The sequence below is a fragment of the Anas acuta genome, chromosome 26, assembly GCF_963932015.1.
Source record: "Anas acuta chromosome 26, bAnaAcu1.1, whole genome shotgun sequence".
In the NCBI taxonomy this organism is placed as follows: domain Eukaryota; kingdom Metazoa; phylum Chordata; class Aves; order Anseriformes; family Anatidae; genus Anas; species Anas acuta.
The window spans coordinates 3,747,127-3,768,222 of NC_089004.1; the positions used below are offsets into that span (position 1 = coordinate 3,747,127).

A 21,096-nucleotide genomic window follows, 5' to 3' on the forward strand; every position below is an offset into this window, starting at 1 on the left:
TACGGTGTGACCAAGGTGGGAGGCAAAGAGCTGCTGAGATGGGTGTGTGCGTGCTTAAGGACATGGCTATGAAACCAACACAGTCTCCCGCAGGGGTTGGATGCTTGCTGGGGCTGGGCCTGGCTTGGGCTGCTCAGAAGCATTGGGTCCTGTGGTCTGGAGCTGCTCCTCAGCAGCATTTCATCAACTTTTCACCTGCTGCCCCCACTCCCTTTTCTTGGGGCAAAGCAGGGTTGGCTGTGGGCTTCTTATGGCTTATTTACCAAACCCTTCTTGCTCGCTGGTGGCTGTTAGCAAATTAAATATTTCCAACCTCCTGTCCCGCTGTCTGGTTTCGGAAGAGATGACTTCTTTCCCACAAAGTTTCAGCAAAATCCCTCACAAGGCTGCAAGTCATTATCTGAGAGTCAGTGCTGGAATGAGGTTGTGGGCAGTAGCAAAAGTCAGAAACCAGGATCTCTCTGTAAGCAAAAATCCTCAATCACTTTGTAAACAACCAGTAGTGTGTGTCTATATCTAGCAAATGTTGTTTTGGAAATGAGAAAAGGTCACCAGTTGCAGCGGTGGCATTTCACCCCTCGTGACCTCATTAGAGGTTTTTTCCCAAGTAAGTCACTATTTTATTTATTTAGCAATGAGGCTGGCTCCTTTTCCTCTGTCTGCACAAAATACGAGCCAAAGCATCCTGTGTTAAGCAGAGCGACTCAGATGGTTTTCACAGTCAAAGCACCTGAAAGGTGGCACGTAGGAAAAGGGAGAATGAAGCTGATGGGTGCGTTGGGTGACGTTAGAGCAGGACCATTACTTCAGGTGCTGGGAGGCTGTGGATGAAGAGGTACAAAGACAGGTATAAAGAGGGAAAGTGGCTGTGGTTGGGAATCCGAAGCTGGCTTTTTCCTCCTGGCCCTGAAGAAAGCCACGGAGCTCCCCGAGGATGCTCAGCACACGGGTGCTCCTGCCTTGCCGTGTGGGAGGCGAGTCTGGCGGCGAGCAGATGGCGCGGGCACAGCGCGCGCCTGTCGTGTGGGTACAGGGAGACCCCGCACCGCCACCAGAGAGCTCGGGTCTGTCCTGGGAACAGGGGTGGAGTTACTCCAGATTGGCTTGTTAAATAACTGGAACCACCTTGGTCACAAGCTGAGGGTTTTGTTATTCTTTACAGCGATTTTTGATAGCGCTCGGTGAAGTACCCACAACAGATAGCAGAAGGTGATGGAGGAAAGGGCTGGGGCTTGTTCCCTTCTGCTCACAGGCAGAAAATATCTCTTAGGAAATGTCTCCTAGGCAGCCTGATATTTTTGGGCACCTGCGAAGGTAGGCATATCTGTGCCTTCCTTTTTTATTTGTATTGTGGAAGGACCAAAAGGCCACAAATGCCACAAATGTGCCACAAATGGGCCTAAATGCCACAAATACCATATTTCATCTCTCCTAGACTGATGCTATATATCTGCAATAGAGATTCCCTGGTTCCCTGCTGCTGCCCTTCCAGGCAAGGCGACCACATTACACCTGGATGGAAAGTTGCCTAAATCTAGCTGGAATGGACTCAGTCCCAGGAGGCAGAGGGCCACATTTCCCAAGCACTTTAGGAGTAGCCGTCGTGTTTTTTGACTCAGATCTAGGTACCTAACTCACACGGACTATACAATTTATAGCAAGTCTTAATCTTCTCACAAAAGCCTTTTAAAACTTGTTCTCAGAATCCAGTCTGGATTATAAATCATTAGAACAGATGAGACGGGATCCAGAATGGATGAGGCACCAATAAAATAGATTAGTTAGAATACAGAACAGATATAAAGCATGAACAGCTAGAGAGATTATTAGTTCGAGAAGATGAGATTAGATAGAGCAGCTCTTCTGCCACCCTGGCTTTGCTGTTCATACTCCCAGCCAAAAACAGCTCGTGCAACGATGCCAAGAACCAGAACACGCTTCCTCGGGGCTTCAAAAGCAGGCAGCGTTTGAATTTGTCCAGAATTCTGCCTCCACCCCAGCCTGAGTGTCTGTACTGAGATGCAGAAAGAAAGGCCCAGGAACAAAAGGCAAGCACTAGCAATTAGCAGGGGCTGTGGCCCAAGGCCTTTTCTAGAGCTGCGGTGCAATGGGCAACCACTTGCAGACCTCATCAGCTTCGGTTCTCTGGAGCAAAAAAATAGGGCAAGAGCCTAGGGAGACAAAACCATGCAGTGTCTGGGTTTTGTTGAATTCTCCATTTTACGCTAGCAGTTGTTGGAGCTGACCTTTTAGGTGTCTTGCTTCTTGTTGTTGGAGGTTTCGAGTGTTTATTTTTCCAGAAGCAATCATTCCAATGGATGGAAATGCAGCTAAAGCTTCTCGAAGCAATTAACTCATTTGCTTTGGTCCACACTGCTGGATGTTATTAACAGGAAAACACTGTCTATTTGTTTATATTAAAGAGGAGAAGCGGGAGATTTGTGAAGAGGAGATTGCAACGAGATTGTGTGGTCCTAGCAGGCCATAAACTGTTCATCTAAGAGGAGCAAGTGGAGCGCTTGCAGCCTCCATATGCAACCCATGTAATCCCCTTGTTAACACACTTCCCAGCAGTAACTTCTCTCACTCCTGCCTGCTCAGGAATATTCATGTGCTCATGCATCATTTTAATGAACTTATCAACACGTGCATAAGCTATTAATTAAACATTTATTAGTAATTATGCTTTGGGATTGCTTCATGTGTAACTCTTGGTGTTATAAATGCAGCGTCTCGTGCCAGCATTTCAGCAGCCCAGTCCGCAGAGCGAGAAGGACCCTCACAGCCCATCTGCAAGGAGAGAGGCTGCTTCCCTGCCATCCTGCCCGGTGATCCTCACCCACGTCTGGCTCAGCTTGTGCTAATCAGTGTATTCTGCTTCCCTGGACAACCTGGAAATGAGCTGGTAGGAGAAAACAGCAGAATTCACCGGTGATGGCTCGCATTTCCAAGGCAAATGTGTGCTGTGGGGCAGCAGCACGCACAGCCATGGCACATCCTTGCTGCAAATGTTACAGGGATTTCTAGATGAGAATTAATGGACTTTCCTTGGCTAGCACAGAAGAAAATGTTCTATGTGGGGTTGTTTATTATTTCTGTTACAGTCACTGTACTTGCTTATTGCTTCCATCTGTTGGCATCAAACTATTGGCTCTTGTCTTATCGCTGGGATGTAAACCCTTCACGGGCAGGGAGCATGCTTTGGTGAGAGGCACAACAAAAGTGCCTGAGAGATTCAGGTGCTTAAAAGCTGAAATGCTTTGGAATCGGTTTCAGAGAGGAGCTCAGGTACTTAATTCCCAGAGGTTTCATTCAGGGAGAAATACATTTGATGGCCTGAAATATTGAGTGCATAAATTGTTAGCCTTTAAGTCTTGCAAAGTCATTTGCTCCAGACCTTCATATCACCAGTTGTTGCCTCGGGAGATCGCTGGCTTTGTTGTACAGGGTTCTTGGGAAACCAATCGACCCAGACCATGTCTTGCTTAAAGAAGACTTAAACCCTTACGTGGGCTTAAGTTGTTCTCCTTATTCTTCCCTGCTGCCTCTCCTCTTTATTTCTGCCAGATCAGATAAGAGAGGATCAAGCAGGCCAACTGGAAGATCCAGAATCATCATTAAAAACAAAAGTGCTCTCCCCCCTTCTCCAGGCAGTGTCTGGATCCACTAACATTAGTCAAAGGAGCACAGGCTAGAAGGAGCCACGGGACCCGCTGGTGGCCAGCAGCCTCTGCTAACAAAACTCTGTCCACTGCAGGCGAGAGCTGGCTCTCCACTGCCCCGAGGGATCCGCTGAATAATCCTGTGCAGGTGGCCCCAGCTTTGCTGCTTATGTGCAGCGATTTGGATGAATTGGCAGGAGCGGGTGATGCTGCACTAGGTCGTGTGCTGTTTTATAAATTTTAATCCTCGCTTTGAATTTTCCAGCAGAATGGGTTTGCTCTACCTCTGGGCTGGAGGGAAACTTTTTGTCGTTACCCTGGAAACGTGGAGACGACAGATCCATCGTTCATTGGCAAGTGGGAAAGGATGAGAAAAGAGGATGACAAAAAAGCATTGGGAAAGACCAAGAAAGTAAAAGGGCCTTTTAAAGGAGACGTCTTCACCTATGGCAGCAAGGCCGGGAGCACAGAGCACTCAGGCTACCTCTAGTGATCAGGATTTCCCAGCACTTCCTTGGATCCTCCATAGCATCAGACTTGCTGGAGCAGTTTTGCTCAACTTCAGCAAGAGAGCCAGGGGTGATGGATTTAGGTTAACATCCCCTTGCTCCCTTCCCAGCTCTGGCAGCCTGGAGTCAGATCACACTCTGCATACTTAATCTCTTACCTCATTTATACCTGGGATGTTGTGTATGTGGAGCATGGCCAAAGGTCAAAGAGCCACAAGGTGAGAAAAGGGCCAAGCTGCAGAACGAGAGCAAGCGTCCAAAGAGCACTTGCTGAAAATTACCAGTCCTAGTACTGCAGGGAGCAAAACGTGGAAGAAGGAGGAAGCCAGACATGCCCACCTGGAGGCCACCTTCCCTTTGCAGAGAGCCCAGAGGACATCTCTGGCCCAGCAGAGCAAGTGGTCAGCAGAGCTCAACAGGAGGAGAACTGAGAAGATCTCAGCCCTGGATTTTGCTTACACTAATGCCATTCCTCACTCAGCAAAGGGCTTGGCACTCAGCTCTCGTGTTGCCTGATGTCATTTTGTATCCTGGAGGGCACAGGAATCCAGAGTGCCAGAGTCCGATTTTTCCCCTGTGAATTGAGAGCTCTGGAGAAGATAAACCACTCTTTTGTGCCCTGCCAAGCTCTGAGCTTCAGTTAAGGGGAAAAGAACACAGATGTCTGCACTTCTCATTGAATCTGATGGAGTTACACTTAAAAATTTGTTTTTCCTGCTGGAAATGTGAGTGAAGAGCAGGTGAGAAAGGATACTGCAATGCAACATCCAGCTTCTTAAAGCCCGTGGATAGGTAGCTCGCTGTGGTCACCGCCTGTTCCCATGCCTTGATGATATAAGTCCCTCTCCTGAACTTCATCTCCCTGCTGCCCTCCAAGGCACCAGCTCATATTAATCCTCTCTCTCCTTGCTGAGTTGCAAAGTTCTTAAAGGCCAGAGCTCCGTTTTCCTGCTCTTATAAAGTCCCCTGTGCACTCGTGGCCCCACGCAAATAAATACAGGGGAAGAAGCAGCAGCCTCTCATCCGCAGTGCTCCGAGGGCCACAGGGAGCCTGGGGTTCACCTGGAGCTTGCAGGAGTGCCCAGGCAAAGGTAAGTTGGCCTTGCCCTGCTCAGCTGCCTCCTCCTGCATCCGTGCCCCCCACTCCCTCATGCTGCTCCTCCCTGGAGCCCAGCATCACCTTCGTGTCTCCACGTTTCTACTTGTCACAGCCCCGTGTTCCCCTTTTCTGTTGCCTCCCTGCACCTCTCAGCGCTGCGGCTCCGCTGACGGCCTCAGCTCGCCTCTGAAGCAAAAACAGGGAAGAAGAGAAAACAGAGAGGAAAGATTTCCCTTTAAGCAAGAAGATAACCAGCCCGGGCCTGGGAAAAGTTGTTGGTTTTGTCAGTGTTCAAGGAACTCTATCTGCTGAGACATGTAGGCTGCTATTGGAGGCAAAGAGCGGAGCTGGCTGGATTTTAACTTGCCACTGCCATCTGCGGGGCTGTTGTTGCTAGTAGCAAAGCCGGGCGGTCTCAGGAGGATACTGATCTCTGTTATGGTTATTATCCTCTTCCCCAAGGAAGTTTGCAGTCCCCTTTCCCTCCCTCAACCCTGTTGCTGGAGCGGTGTCAGCGTAGCTGCCGGGCAGAGTAGTGGCAGCAGGAGACAAGTATAGCAAACACTATTTGACAGTGTGTTTTGGATGCATTTCAGGTGAAAACACACACACAAAAAAAAACAAGCACGTTTGATCCTGGCTGTACCTGCCTTCCATATTCATGTTCGTGTGCCTCCATGTCATTATGGGATTAAAGCATCATTAAGCACACAACAGAAGCCTTTGATAACCCTCTGTTCCGTGCTCCTCCTCGCCTTTCTTTTTTTTTTTTTTTGCATTTTTCCTACTCCATCTTCTTTCTTTTTTTTTTCCCTTTTCCCTTTTTTTTTTTAACCTAGCCTTTTCCCAACATCCCTTCTTTCTTCTCCCCAGTGGTTTCAGGGATGCTCTGGAGTAATAACTCCCAAAGATACGATGTGGTTGAAAGGAACTTATTCTGACTCTCCTTTACACCAGGGTGTATCAGGATTTATGTAGCAAACAGGGGGCAGCATCAGTGAGCAAATCTGTGCAGCTCTGCCTTGTTCCACGACAGCTCTGCTAATCTAGGATGTGCTGCAGCTGAGTTGGTGCAAAGAGGCTGGGGAATGCAAGCAGGTCCCCGGCATCAGGTCTGGTGTAAATCCAGGAGTTACTCCACTAGCTTCAGGGAAGCTGCTTCAGATTTACACCGGAGTAGCAGTGATCAGTATCTGGTGTTGAAGATCTACTTTGCAACCTCCTGACTGAGAGCTGCAGAGTTTCAAGCCGCAGCTGTAGAACGCTCGTAGTATTTTTAATAAGGGTGCTGAGACCAATCTACTCCTGTATGGGAAACGTGACAGCAATTTAGATTGAAAGCTTCTGTTTTCCAGACAGACACTCACCCAGTTAGTGCAAACAAAAAGGCACTTGTAACTCCAGTCCTTTAATCTTACTCTTTGCTTCATGATAGATAAGGCGTCTTGACATCAAATTGCACTAATATGGTCCTCTGAAGATTAGCAGTGTGGACAATGCTTGTCGCCTGGCTTTCCCTGATAGGGTTTCTGAGGGTAGCAAGGTCTGGTGGTCAAAGCAGGGATGCTGATATGGAGAATGGACTGGCCTCCTAGGCTCCCTGCCTCTGACTTCTAGGCTGCCGGTGTCTGACCTTGCCTCTTGGTTTTTGCAGTTGTAAAATGGGCATAATAGATCGTAATTAATTGCCTTGAGGGGAGCTCGTTGAGGGATGGCTAATGATTATTGGCTTGAAAATTACAGAGAAGAGAGGGGAAGAAACAGAAGGAAGATTTCACAATGAGTGTGGGATGCAGGAGCTGCTTCTCTAGAGAACTCAAAGCCTTTTCCTACAGATGGTCTCATTCCTCTCATCTGAACAAAGGGGCAAAAAAATACAAGGGCAAGTGATTTGCCCAAGGTTATTTGAGAAACCCAGGAATGAACCCAGGTGTTGCAGGTGCTGCCAGCCTGCTGTGACCAGCACGTTGTGTGCTGTACAAGCTGATGAAGCCCACCAACACCCCACCACATGTATCGGTTCCCTGTCCATGCACTGGGCAGGCACAGGGGTCACTGGCAGACCCCACAGTGACATTTGAGGGGGAAGCAGTGGCTACACAGAGGCTCTACTTCGATGAAGCCAGTGTAAGGCCAAAGAATGTAGGGCCTGTGCTCATTTCTGCTCCCAGTTGCCTCCCAAGCAAACCCAGAGCAGCCCCTGGACAGGGGCACAGACTTGCTGGGTTAGATGTGAGAACACCGGAACCTGGACCCGCTGTGTTTTTTTTCTTTTTTTAGTTACGAAGCAGATTGCAGGCAGCTTTTCTGAAGTGTTTGAGGGAGGTGGTGTCGGGCAGCAGCCTGCAGCACCCAAAAGATGCTGCCAGCCCCTCTCCTCCCAGCTACACAACAGAGCTGGTTTTACAGGCGCTTGCAGCTTACTGTGACTCCTCCTGAGTGCTACCGAGTCCAGTCCCTGGTGCACAGCTCCCATGCTGAGCTTCTTTCACCCTCCTAAGGACACTGTCAAGGACCACAGGCATAAAACCAGCCCAAAGCCCATCCTGATCTCCCACAAGTCTGTAGATGAGCCCCTGCTGAGCCCAGACCTGGGCTTTGCTTTGCTTGGTCACCCCGAGCACTCGGATTTCTGGGCTCAGCTCTGCATGGGACAAGTTCCTCCATCCCGTGGCTCACATCCACCCTTCCGAGAGGCTTCGTCGCTTCCATGGAGGTGGGAGGTAGGCCAGAACACAGCCTGAGCGAAGGGGAGGTGAGGACGTGGCCCTGACACGAGAAAGGTGACAGCCACTGCCCTGCCTGACGGAGGAGACGGAGGCGTCAGAGCAAAGTCAGCCCAGCAGGGAGCTCCCGGCAGCCTCTCAGAGATCAAACTGCAGACGGCTGGATGAAACGGACAGGGGGAAAGAAAAAAGGAGGAAGACGCCTCGAGTCGATTACACCAAGAGAAACGCCGCGTGAGGTGAAGGAACCTCACAGCGGAGCCAGAGCAAAACATGCAGCTGGAGTCAGGGAGCAGATTAGAGCCGTGTGTCTGGGAGTAGCAACTGGCCCTGTGTGAGCAGCCACGAGCCAAACCACGGAGGGGCCAGGCCAGGCCAGGAGAGGCCACAAGGGCTGTGCTGGGGGATGTTACTTCCTGAGAGGCCCCTGCTGGGGCTCCCCCTGAAGAGGCCTTGCTCCCCGAGCCCTTGATGGATGGAGACAGCCATGGAGAGACACTGAGGACTCCATGTAGCAGCAAAAACAGATAAAACACCCCTGAAGTGAGGGATCCATCTACACGCTGCAGACACTGCGACCTCAGAGATACCATTTTGTGACTGACCTTGTCCTGAAAGTTGGCCAGGGATTAATTCTTTGCCCGGAAGACAGAGGCACACCACCAGTTGGGGCTATTGTACCCAAATCCACGTTTTATGCATGAGGGAGGGCAGACTGGAGCCAGGCCCTGCTTGCCCCTCGTTCCTGGGCTCCTGCCCTGGCTGCTGGCTCCCAGGGAGGGGAGCAGCCCCGTCCCTGCCCGCAGGGACCGGTCTGTGGGCACGCAGCTCTTGCCAGGCATGCGGTACCAAAGGATTCCTGCACTAGCACGAGCCTTTTGTTGTTGTTTCAAAGGCTTTGAAATGCATGTTTCGTTCTTCCTTGTTCTGACATGACAAAGGACTATTTTAATAGCTGGGTATTAAATGTATTCAGGGGGAGAAAATGAAGAACTGCCTTAGCCTGCAGTTCTCAGGGAGCCTGTCGGTTATCAATAGCCTGTTTCCACCAGAGTTCAGCAGGAGATGGCATCAGCCTCGCCAGGGTCAGTGCTGGAGTACTCCCCAGCCTGTATTCCCCGGGTGCCGATGTTCAGCCTCAAAATGGGACATACAACAGTGCAAAGGGCTGGTGCCTGCCTCCCGTCCCTCCCCTCCTGCTGTGCCCATGACAGCCTGGAGATCTCTGACTTAGGGCACTTCCTTTTCAATTTTTTTTTCAGGCCAACATAAACACAGCTCTCCAGCTCCTGGCGTGGACACCTCGTGCCAGGCTGCAAGGCAAACCAAGACAATGATGCCAGACTGGCCCCGAGGAAGGTGTTTCTCCAGCACTTTGCCTTGGCTGCAGCTCAGCTCTGTCCTGTGCTGGGACTGCCCACACCTGATGGAGCCGGCTGGAGGATCGCAGGGGCAGGGAGAGGCGTCACAGCAGAGCAAGGGGAGGGACCAAGAGAGGGACTCAGTCCGTGAAACTTGACAGCTCTGCGTCGAGCTCTGGCCACAGCGCAGGGCCACGGAGGGGGAACGAGGCTCATCAAATTGAGCCTGGGAAGGCTTCCAAAACCTTGTCTTCGCGAGGCAACAGTGTGCAGGTTTGCATAAATATCTCTGAAATTCATCAAACAGCTCAAATGAAATACACTGGGGAAGGAACTTCTTCTGCATTTAAATCCGCACACGGTTGCTCCCCTGTCTTTGAAATCCAGCGATGCCCGCCCCTCCATCAGCCTAGGAGCAAGGTACATTCCAGATGGTTCCCCCATCCTAAAAAACTGCACTGCACAGCCGATTAAATTCTGCTTGTTGTAATTAAGCCCGACACAATTAGCTGTCAAGCAGGGCACTCATCTGTTTTATGTTGCAATCTCTTCAACAGGCGAGGCTGCTAGACAAGATTGTCACTTTTCGAAAAGATTTTCATTAGTTACCCTGGGCTCTGTGTCAGACTATGAAATATAAAAATGTGCTCTGTAGCCAAGTCAGGGAAATTCTCATTTAATGTTCCACACAGTATTATGAAAGTAATGTACTCTGAAAATGAATGCATTTTGGAACATTTCGGAAGAAATGTAATTTGTCTGCTAAGTAATAACTGCATGTTCATGAATTTACTGATTTTTTTCTCAATATGCCTTTCGTAAAGTTGGGAAGACTTTTTCTGACCTAAAATGAAAAGAAGAGAAACTGTTGATTTTAATGTTACTCCTTCCTCCCTCCTTTTCTCCCTCCCTCTTTCTTTTATTCTTCCTTTTCCATCACTTCCAGGCACTTCCAGTGTAAAACCCAGGCACTGTCCCATGAAAGCAGAAGCTTGGCAGAAAAGAAATGTGCAGCTCAAAACAGAAAATAACTGAGGTCGGTGAGGAACACGGGAACTCCATCTTCCTGTGCCTTTAAGAACAGAGAGCCCGAAATCCCCTGTTGCTCCTCACAGTTCAACAACCAGCATCTGTCAGTGGCGATGCAATTACAGTTCCCCTGCTTTGGTGGGACTGTGAATTTTCTGCATTTCTAATGTCAGAGGCTAAGTGGGGTCAAACAGACAGAGTGGCAGTGCTTCTTGCCACCAAAATTCAGATTCAGTCAGAGAAAATAACAAAGCATTCAGGCTGGCACAGCCTTCTCTTCCCCTTATAAATAGATGCTGGGCTCTGGGACAAATGCTGGAACACGCTGAGGTGCACGGAGGGAAGAGATATCCCTTTGGCTCCGGTGCTGAGCCTGGGTTCAGACCTGATGGCCTAAATTAGGGGTTATTTAAGTTGCCCAGTCAAGGAGATGGGAGGCAGTGCCACTGAAATGCTGGCTGAGCTTTCCATCAGAAGAGAGATGGCTCACCCAGAGAGTTACTTCAGTTTTCTGGGCAGGAACCGGGTAGGGGCTGAGGGAAAAATGAAAACCAGGATTATTACAGATTGGGAAAAATAAAAAAGGAAAGTAGGTGAGGAATGACCACAGGTGAGGAATGACAATGAGAACTGGGACTGCAGTCCCAGCTGGGATGAGTGAGCTCAGCAAGCTTCTGCCATCGCTTAAGATGTGATTTTGATAGTTGCAGGATGACGTGGTCCAGACCTGGATGAGCCAGCACAGCTGAGGCAGTGATGTCACTGCATCCCTCCGAGCTGTGCTTGGAAGTGATTCTCCTCTAATCTGTCATTACCCCCCCCCGATTGTGTACTTACAGCCCTTGAACAGGAGCAAGTTAAGAGAGGCATATATTACTGTCTTCGTATGTCTGTACAAATTTGGGTTGTCAGTTTATACACCGAGATGAAATATAGTTTGCAGATCATAAGAAGTTATGTGCTGAAGTTTGAACCCCACTGTGCCGAGCATTACCCGGCTTTGTTTGCTGCCTGTTACTGGCCATTAACTCCCCAGGCAGACTCTCTTAGCCAGAATTCAAGTGGCTTTAATCAGGCTTCGTTTACCCTCCTTGGGAAGGAATAAAGTTCATTCAAATTAAGACCGCTTTATCTCCACGTAGAAGCACCCCCGACGTGAGGTTCAGCGCGTTTTAAAGATTTATCTTTTATGGCACACCTTTTCCTCGCTCAGATTTCCTTCGCAGAGCCCTTCCCTTGAACAAACTCCCGTTTTCCCAGGAGCACTTCTGGAAGTCGTCGCGTTCGTGCCCTGGGTGTCTGCCCAGGGCTGGGAGCTCGGGGCTGGAGTGGCGCCCGGTCCATTAGCATTCAGCTGCAGGAGGAAGGGGAGGAAAAACTCCGCAGAAGCCTGAGACGGAGAGCAAATAAAAGCAGAGCGGGTGAGCAGGAAAACATTGTCTCTTAATTGAGCCGGGGGAGAAGAAGGAGTGGTGGTGATTACAAGGCCTGCAGATCTTTGTTTACAAGAGCTGCCTTCCTGCGATCTGTCACCATCGGCCAGGAGCATCCAGGCTACCCTTGAGAGAGCATCGTGCAGGGGGGAACTGAACCAGAGCAGCTGTAGCAGAGCGTGTGGGGTTCACGTCTGCGTAGGCACTGCTTCAGTGCTCTTCCCTGCAGCTGCAAGCATCTTTGGTCCAAACTGCAGAAAGAGAGGGCTTTTGCTCTGTGGCATGTTCCCTTGCTTCAGCCAGGGGCAGAATCACCATGAAGCAGCGTAGGATGAGACAGGGCTTGCTCACATAGCCCACATGCTGGTTGTAAAGATGCTTACAGACACCGTGCTGTGCATGGACGGGGCAGGAAAATGTGGAGTCAATTTGTTCATCACGATAACAACCTGCATAAGCAGAGTAAGTCTAATGTGTCTGGGACGGGAGATACCCAGGGTGTCAGTGCTGTAGAGCTCAGCTGCACATGCACAGGGACCATTTCACCAGGTCTCTGGACATCTGCTCTCCACCCTGAGCTCCAGCTCCAGCCCAGCTGCCGGGGGCTTCAACATCCCAGACAAATGGCTCACATCTTTTTTTTTACGCTGGGATGAAGTGCCTGGGCAGAAAGAGAAGGTCTGTGCAGGAGACACAGATGTGTGGCAGCTCTGTTCCGAGTCCTCCAGCCATCTCCTGAGCAGGCAGCGATCAGCCTGGCAATGCTGCCCCGAATTTTTGCCTTGTTTCCCCCTCAAGCTGCTCGCTCTGCGTGGGGCTCGGCTGACGCTGGCACCCGGCGTGCTGCTGGCTTTGCTGCTGCAGGTGGCCGGCACGTAGCGGGGATGTGCTAGCAGGGACTCTTGGCTTGCTGCGACGTGCTGCTTTATTGCAAATAGCTTTGGCCATAGCTGCTGTGATAACAATAAAAAACAACCCCCCCCCAAAATCCCTTCCTGCTCTATCCCTTTGTCTGGATCCACTGCTGGCAGAGGCTTTGCCAGCACCAGGTGCAAGGGGCTGCTCAGGGGGTGCAGTGAAACCCAGCTCTGATTTTTTGGTATGTCCATTTAACCCTTTCCTCACTCCATGTGGGACTCCCTCCCACTGACAAATATTAATTAATTAAAATTGTTAATTTTTAAAAATAAACTGTTGTGAGTGTTTTAATGCTGGGATATGAGTCAGGAAGAAATCACTAAAAGAAAAAAGCCTCCAGGTATTGGAATAAAGGTCCGAGTGCCTCCCTTCTCCCACCATGGGCTAGCCGTGTTCTGATTTTTGTTTGCCTTTGGTTTGGGACATCACCTGAGCAGAGGCCTCAGCATTTACTCCCGTGCTTGAACTGAAGCCGTCTTTAAGGAGACTCACAGCCCTGTTGCTGCCTCCTTAGCATCTCTGATGAGGGACAAAGAGCCCTGCCAGTCCCAGCTGGATTATCACGCAGGCCAGCATCCTCCACACACTGCACGTCTCAGCGCTGGTCACAGCTTCCTCGTTCCTTCATTCTGAGTCTCCCTTAGGTTTCATCGAAACCCCACATGGGTGAAGGTTTTACCACAGTGACCTCCTACACATCACAAACCACTAAGTATCGCCCCAGTTCTCCGAAAAGAGCCTGAAGGGATGCAAGATGTTCGGCTCTCTGTTGTCTTTCAGGTAAGCAAATTTAAACACATAACTCCGTCTGACAGTTTCAATTATTATTCTTCTAACTGCACTACAAGAGAGGGAAAAAAAAAGATTTATCACAAAAGATTATTTTGGGGGAAGGGGGAGGAGGACGGGGGAACTCTAGAATGTTTTATTTATGGGAATACTGCAAATTACCTTAATAAATTCCTTTACTAAGCTGTGTCAGCTACTAAAACATTGTTCTTTGTGGGTGAATAACTTTTAATTTGAGTGTTCTAGTATTCAGCAGAGTGAGGTAATGGATTAGCAATTGCCTGTATTGTAAATGTCATCTTGGCATAATTAGGGTGATTATTGTTAACCAGTGGAGTTTAGTATTTATCTGTCACTGGGTGAGAGAATATAACAAAGCCCCAATTAGTTATAAATGGTAGTGGGTGGTGGGAATGGAACACAGCCTCTGAAATGCTATTTTTGTTTTAAATTTGTTTCAGTGTTTATTTGGTTTTAACATCAGCATTAATGTGATCTCCCCCTGACAGGAGGGCTTGCAAATCACGTGCGCGTGTAGACGCCATGGGTGTGAGGCCAGGAATTACAGCGGAGAAGGCATGAGCAGCGCTCTGATTTCCTGCACAAAGCATGGATTTTCTCAGTGCCAGATGGAAATACGGATGATCCATGAGTCTGTCCAGTGTTGCAGGCCCAGGAAAGCAGAAAGAGGAGTAAGAAAAGCTTTTTCAATTGACTCCATCCTAATTTCTCCTTTCCTGATGACACTCTCTATTTGCCTTTTGCCCTAGGAGTTGCATTTGCCCTTCAGGTGGGCCAAGTGAATGTTTGATCCGTGATAACAGTCCCTTCCTGAAAAATGGGAGCAGAGAAGCAGAAGTTTACATTGGTAAAACAGGGATGCTGGAGTTCTGGAAGTTAGTAAACATGACTCCAATTCACATCCATCTATGTTTGTGCAGACATTTGCACCCACTGAAGGCAGGGCAGTTTAGGTGGCCTTTCCAAATCCAGCCCTCAAAGCAGCAACAGTCTGGAAACACCTGACTGGGCTGAACTTGCTGTGTAATCGTCTCTGACGGACACCTGCACGCCCAGGCTCGGTGCCAACATTGAGTTTTAGGTCTTAATTCCCACTTAGGCTTCTCACTGCTCATTCATTGCTAATAGCACCCTGCTTCTGATGGACAAATGGAAACTTTGGAACAAGGGAAGGGATGCACAGCCATATTACAGGCAGATGTAGAGCAGTATCCCCACTGGGAACTTCATCTCCTTTCCCCCCAGGGTAGTCACCATCTAGCTCAAGGCACCAGGGTTAATGTCCTTTGCAAATACTTATCTGGTCTAATAGAACCAGGGATATTGCTATCACTCACGGAGATTTCAAATCCTTCCTCTTAATCCTGACAAGCTCTTGCCCTTAATAACTTCAGTGGGACTCTTGCCAGAGCAAAGACTGTCAAGTCAGATTCTCAAATGAAATGAAAAGAAAAGCAGGAAGGGAAGTTCAAGGTGAGGGTTTTTTCCATGGTGCTTTTTATGGATGTTCATAGCTGGACACTCTGTTTTTTTTCCCTTCTGATTATCTAAATGATGGATGAGTCAAATGTCCTGAGAAATATTTCCAGATCCAGACACAAGTGACATAGGATGAACTGAGCAAAGTCACCAGGGGCTGAGAAAAGACAGAGAAAGGAAACTTAGATTGCTGCTGGAAGACTTAGTAGGAAGACAGAGGTTTCAGAGGAAAGCAGGGATCATGTAATGTATGAAGCTTATACATAGTTTATACATTTTTCATTAGTGGATATTTAAGTATATTGTAATAATCAGTTGTTGTAGGTTATCTTAGACAACAGGTTGCTTGTGACTGCAGTGTGTAAGGTGGGAGCTCTTTAAATTCTTCAGAAACCTTTTGCTGTGCTCAGTCTCTTGCGACACAGATTATCTGATCTTTCATTAAAAATGAGAGGAATATTTCTATACTCCGTCTATAGCAGAAAACCTAGAAAACCTGAAGCTGAGAGACACAACTCAAGTAATGCACCAGTTCCCATTTTAAGACATTCTCTGATTGCTGGAGACGTCGTTACTCTGGGGATGGAAGAGGCTAGATCGATGGTTTGCAGTGTTTAAGGCAAGTGATGCTGATAAGCGATGAGCTCTTGTCAGGATATGAGCCACGGGAGGCAATGAACATCAAGAACAGAAAATTTGAGCTGCTCTTAGGAAGAATTGGCCTTTTCCTGCAGCCTTTTCAAGGTGCCATGGTATCCCTCCAGGCACCAGCTCGGAAACAGGACAGATCTTTCTTTGCTTAGCTCAGCTGTGTTCATCCCTACACCATATGAAGCTTGGCGAGCTAATACCCCCTGGAGATCTGGTATCCCTCCAGGCCCAACCTAACCCTGAACCATTTCTTTTCTCCCAGTGTGCAGAGACTCACCTTGTCACCCACGGAAGGAACTAATGTCACCACCTGAAGACCTACAACATGTCTGGGAGGATCCGTGAGACTGTGGCCACAGCAGAGCATGACTGCAGCAGCAAGGGCTTGCCAAGAAAAACAGAGTTTGACCTGTTTTTTTTTGGAGTGGGAGGAACCTGGATTTACTTTCCACAAGACTGCACAGGTACTGCTTCCATTGTAAACTTCATAAAGCTAGTAAATACTCAGTAAACCTAACTTAGATTCTGATTATACCTGAAACTAGCCCATAAATCCTATGTTGTGTTTTTGTTTTTCTTTTTGGTTTGGGCTGGGTTGTTCTTTTTTTTTTTTTTTTGCAAAGGCAGCCAAAATTTTGCTGTTACTTGTTTAGATGCATCTGGGAGCTGAAAAATTTGCAACAATTTGCCAGCACAAATATTTTTCAAAAAAGCATTTCCCTTCTTTCCCTGTAAATATTCTGCCTCTGGCCTTTGTGGGAAAAAAGATGTTTTGGACAAAGTAGGAAAAAATAAAAATCTATAAACATTTTATAGAACTCATCAAATACAATTTTAGTTTAGTTTTACAGAGAAGTAGGACTTTCTTTTCTCTTCAGCACCTGCGGGAAGGTCAATATTACTTCCATAAAACATTCAGCAGCAAGGTTTTTTACATAGATATGTCCGCTTTCCATGGAAAGTCAATAGATACACTCAAAGCAATTCCTGAACAGAATGGGAGGGATCAAAGGGGACTTTTGAAAGGCTGAGCTCACTTGTATGAACCAAAGTAGAGTCTAATTCCTTAAAGGCTTGATCCAACCCCCACTGAGAGATATGAAATTGCTTCAACAGAAACAGGACCTGACCTTAACTGAGAGACAAGTCAGGAGACCTGCAGCAGCCCCAGCTGCTTGACACAGGCACAGACACGCCAGCAGCCACCTCCTCACCCTGCCTCAGTTTGAATTGCAGTCAGTCCCTGGGAGAAAATAGAAATTTGTCATAATGAACAGAGCGGGAGGCTTGGCTCGGTAGCATCATTTAATGCCTGATAATCCCTCATCCCAATTTGCTTCAGTTTATTAGACATCCCTGGGAACAGGTGTGATGGAAATACCATGGAAACATGAGACAAGTGGAGCCATCAGTTCGCAGCCTCTCCATCAACAGATTCATCCCAGAGATAAGAGCCCATTGCATGGGCACCTCCTTTTCCTCTTCCCAGTTTCATGTCAAGAGCCTAAAGACATCCCCAAGCTGTAGCCAAGAGGGGCACTTCTTCATCAGGACTGGAGGGGAAATCAAGCCAGCCACACATCCACCACTGTCAGCACTGACATTCCTCCCAAAGTAAGAGCAGAAATCCCAACATGGGCAGAAAGGGACGGATTAAACTGGCTGAGCTAAGCTGCTTCCATCTGGAGACACCCGATGGGGTGTTGCTTCCCTCTCCTCAGCCCTTACGCTTCAGCACTGCCGCTTGGCTCAGATAATTTACTTTTAATAGTCTTGTTACAAATGAGATTGCAAAGGAAGCACGTGACTCAGAACAGGGAATTCTGAGTCACATTCTCATTTCCCCCTCGTGCCTCCTAGGCCTCTAATAAACTACAAAGAGACATTAAGACAACACTGAGAACTCTTTATCTGCTGAGACTGGGGAACTGGAACAGTGAGCAGGCAATAATGGATTCCGTGTATTTGCAACACGTCCCCGCGGCAGCAGCCAAACAAGGGAGACGGGAAGTTCGGGTGCTCAGGACATGGACTGCCCGGATCAGGTGGCCAGCTGTGGATAGAGAGCAGGCAGGCAGTGCTGAGGTCAGCTGAATACACCTTTCTAGCCAGTCCCCCTGGAGGATTCAGCCCATGCCTTATGCCCTAGGAAAGCCAGGGGGAATTAGGTAGCTGTCATGTGCTTTGAGATGTCTTTTACATCACCCCCCAGCACGTACTGTATCGCTTGGGCCAGGATAAATCACAGGTGTTAGCAGCAGCATGTAAATGGGAAGGGAAAAGGGGCCACATCCTACCTCTGCCTGCAGCATCTCTGACTGTAACACCAGTTCTGCAGACATCTGCAGGTAAAGGGAAAATCAGGCCTAGGGAATCAACAGACAAATGTCCCCCCAAGGCAAAGAAATCAATGCAAAAATCAAGTAGAGGTTAAAAACACATACGCAAAACTAATTACAGAAAGAGAACTGAGCCTGGGGTGGATGAGAGCCCTTGATAAAGGAAATGGCTCCACCAGGTAAACAGAGCAGTTGGCCTCAATGGCTTGGGTTATTTATTTTATTTTTTCTCTTTCTTCATGTAGGTCAGATGTCTTCCCAAGGGGGTTTCTCTTAAACTCCCTCTTAGGATCTCAATTACACACTCAACACAGATTAACAACAACAACAGATAATAGAACAGTTAGAGCAAAAGAAACCTCAGAGGAAAACACAGTGCACTTAGACCAGAACAAATAGCAAAGGGTTCATGGGGAAGGAAAATCAATGTGGCTGATATTTATTATGGTCTTTATGGAGGGAGATGGTACTCAACCAGAGCCCATTTAGAGTTCTGTTCCGCTTGGGTTTTGCCATAAACAAAAATAATGGGTCCAGTCCTTCATTACAGTTTTGTGCCCTGCACATTTTAATTAGGGTTAGGAAAATAGAAAGAGAAAAGAAAAGCCAGAAAAAAGAGAAAGGAGAGAGATGAAAAAAAATCTCCAGCTAATTCATAATTTAGTATCTGATCTGCTCAGGCTTCTGCTGGATCTTCCAAAAGCAACATTCCCTTTCATTTGGATTGAGTAGTTGCTGTTCAAACGTCCTTTTGATGCCATGAATGAAGAGAAAACAAACAACCATGAATAGGGAGGGAAAGAGAAAAAAAAAAAGAAAAAAAAAGAGGGCAAATAATTCAGTATGTGTAGCATCTAACACACTTCAACATCCCACACAGGGAGGCAAAGCCCAATGGTGGTGACTGTAAATCAGCACAAGTGGGAACACACTAGAAAAAGAAAGGACAAAGGAGTAACATGTTACGAGTAATGAAATCCATGCTTTCACCTCTTTGCCTCCCAGCACACACACACTACAGAGTGAGGAATGTTCCTTTGCATTTGCACTCACACTAGCTTGTAGGGCCATGTGCTTGTAGGGCCAGAACCACGATCTCCATGAGGCCACAGTGTGGGATACCAGAGCATGTGCCATTGGTGGCAGGTGGGAAGCAGTTTCTGACTCACTCTGCCCAATGCTGGATTGCATGCAAGCAAAGTCAAAAATACGTGTGTGTGCTTGTGTGCAGGTATCTGCAGCGATCAATAAAATGTGTTCTCCCTGCTTGATCCAGCCTGTTACATGACTGACTGTGCTTGGACATGGTGGAGATTGGTAGCACTGAGATCGGACTCCTATCTAGGAATTTGAAATCAGATTTGAGGTGAGTCCTGCTCCAAGTATAGCTTAAAATCAAATTATTTTAGTTGTGGAGGGAGGGGGAAGAGAAATAGAGTAGGTGAAATAATAGCTACTGTCTAACTAAGATAAGCCAGACAAGACAAAATATTAATTCTGATTATGTTAGCACACCAAACAGAGAGAACTGTAATTCCATCTACCTGTCTAAATCAGGGAAAATTACTGTCACCAATGGTGCATAATTCAGGGATGATAAATCATTAAAAGTAGGTAGAAAAGGTAACATCCCATTATTTGATGCTATTGATGATAAGCCTGCCAGAGAAAGGGAGATCCTCCGAGTTAGTGGCTCACGTTTCTTTGCAAATAGAGATGTAGTGATCTCCCTGAAAGTTCATGAGTCTTGCTGATAACGGAGAATATTTCCAACACAAACAGCCTGCTGACATGCCATATTTCCCCATTGTCCTCGCACAGACCCAACACAAGACAGAATCAAGCTTGCAGCTATCTCCACTTGCACCGAAGGTAGGTTGGGATGCCTTAAACCTGGAGCAGAGCCCTGCCATGCTGTGCCCTGTCTTTCCCTAGCTCTACCAGTGATTTGCTGTGTCATCTTGAGCAATCACTAAGACTCGATGTGTCCCCTTTCATATCAGCTGGCTCATACTCAGGTGCCTCATTAACCTCATTAACTAATGAGCCAAACTGATCACACAGGTCTGTTGATGAGACTCGCTTTGCATCTTGGAGTGCAAGTATTTCTCCATTAGCCCGCAGTAGTCTGTCCAGCATGATCAGAGGTCTCTTTCTGATATTTGCCACCACAGCAGGGGTGCAAGGATATTGAACTGAGCTCAGGGCTTGGAAAACAGAGATATTGCAGATGAAACACAAGGTCAGATGAGGACTGGGAGGAAACTATTCCCTGCTCTTTGAAATTAGTGCATTTCTGAAGGAGGGCACTGACAGTTCATGGAGCATCTGTGGTTTGTTGTTTTCCCCACTGCTCCAATCACTTTGGGCTATTCTGGATGAGTGGGGCCTTAATCATACAAAGACAGGAAAAACATATCCTGGTTTGGGGAAGTAGGGAAGCCTGTGGCTCAAGCTGTGTCTCTGCAGGAACTGGGGAAAGCTACAGTTTTCTGCAGCCACCTGGAGCTTAATTGCCACTTAAAGGAATTATCTCCAGCCTTTATCCCTAAGAAAAACAAGTATTAGTACAGAGGAGAGAGATTGATAGGAAAACAGGTTGGAAATTGCTTTGTAGACCTGCTTCCCCTCCTTTCCCCATGTTCAAACTGAAAAAGATGAGAAACAAAATGCTGTTAAACAGGGACTGGGAAGAGAAGAGATGCTGGGCAGAGCATGAGCCTCCAGAAGGAACAGGAAAGAGCAAGACCCATCCAAGTTTGCCCTGCTCATACATTCCTTCCCCAGGCACCTGAAATTGGTCACTGACAAACATTTCTGATGGACTTGGTCCTACATCTCACCAGGGACACCTTTCTCACGTCATCTCCCAGGGTAGTTTCTTGCTTCTTTTGACGTTATCATAATCAGTGCTTTTAGGAATTTCTCCCAGAATTTTATAGACTTCACTCGGAATCTGTCAGGAAGGCTATTTCTTTTCTCCTTTAAAGAAAAAAGGAAGCTCTCTTCTCTTTCATATACACCAGGAATAACTCCTGGCTGAAATGAACTACTTGCTGTGGGAGAAAGGCACTGTGCTG

General features: G+C 47.8%; 1 long non-coding RNA gene across 1 annotated transcript; it reads left to right on the forward strand.

Annotated features, from left to right (window-relative positions):
- The first annotated feature begins 2,619 nt into the window (after window positions 1–2,619).
- On the forward strand, window positions 2,620–20,256 carry LOC137845020 (uncharacterized). The gene is made up of 5 exons (XR_011090068.1): window positions 2,620–11,807; window positions 13,382–13,517; window positions 14,036–14,218; window positions 15,940–16,141; window positions 19,248–20,256. It is a non-coding gene; the product is annotated as an uncharacterized lncRNA (long non-coding RNA).
- The last annotated feature ends 840 nt before the right edge of the window (window positions 20,257–21,096 follow it).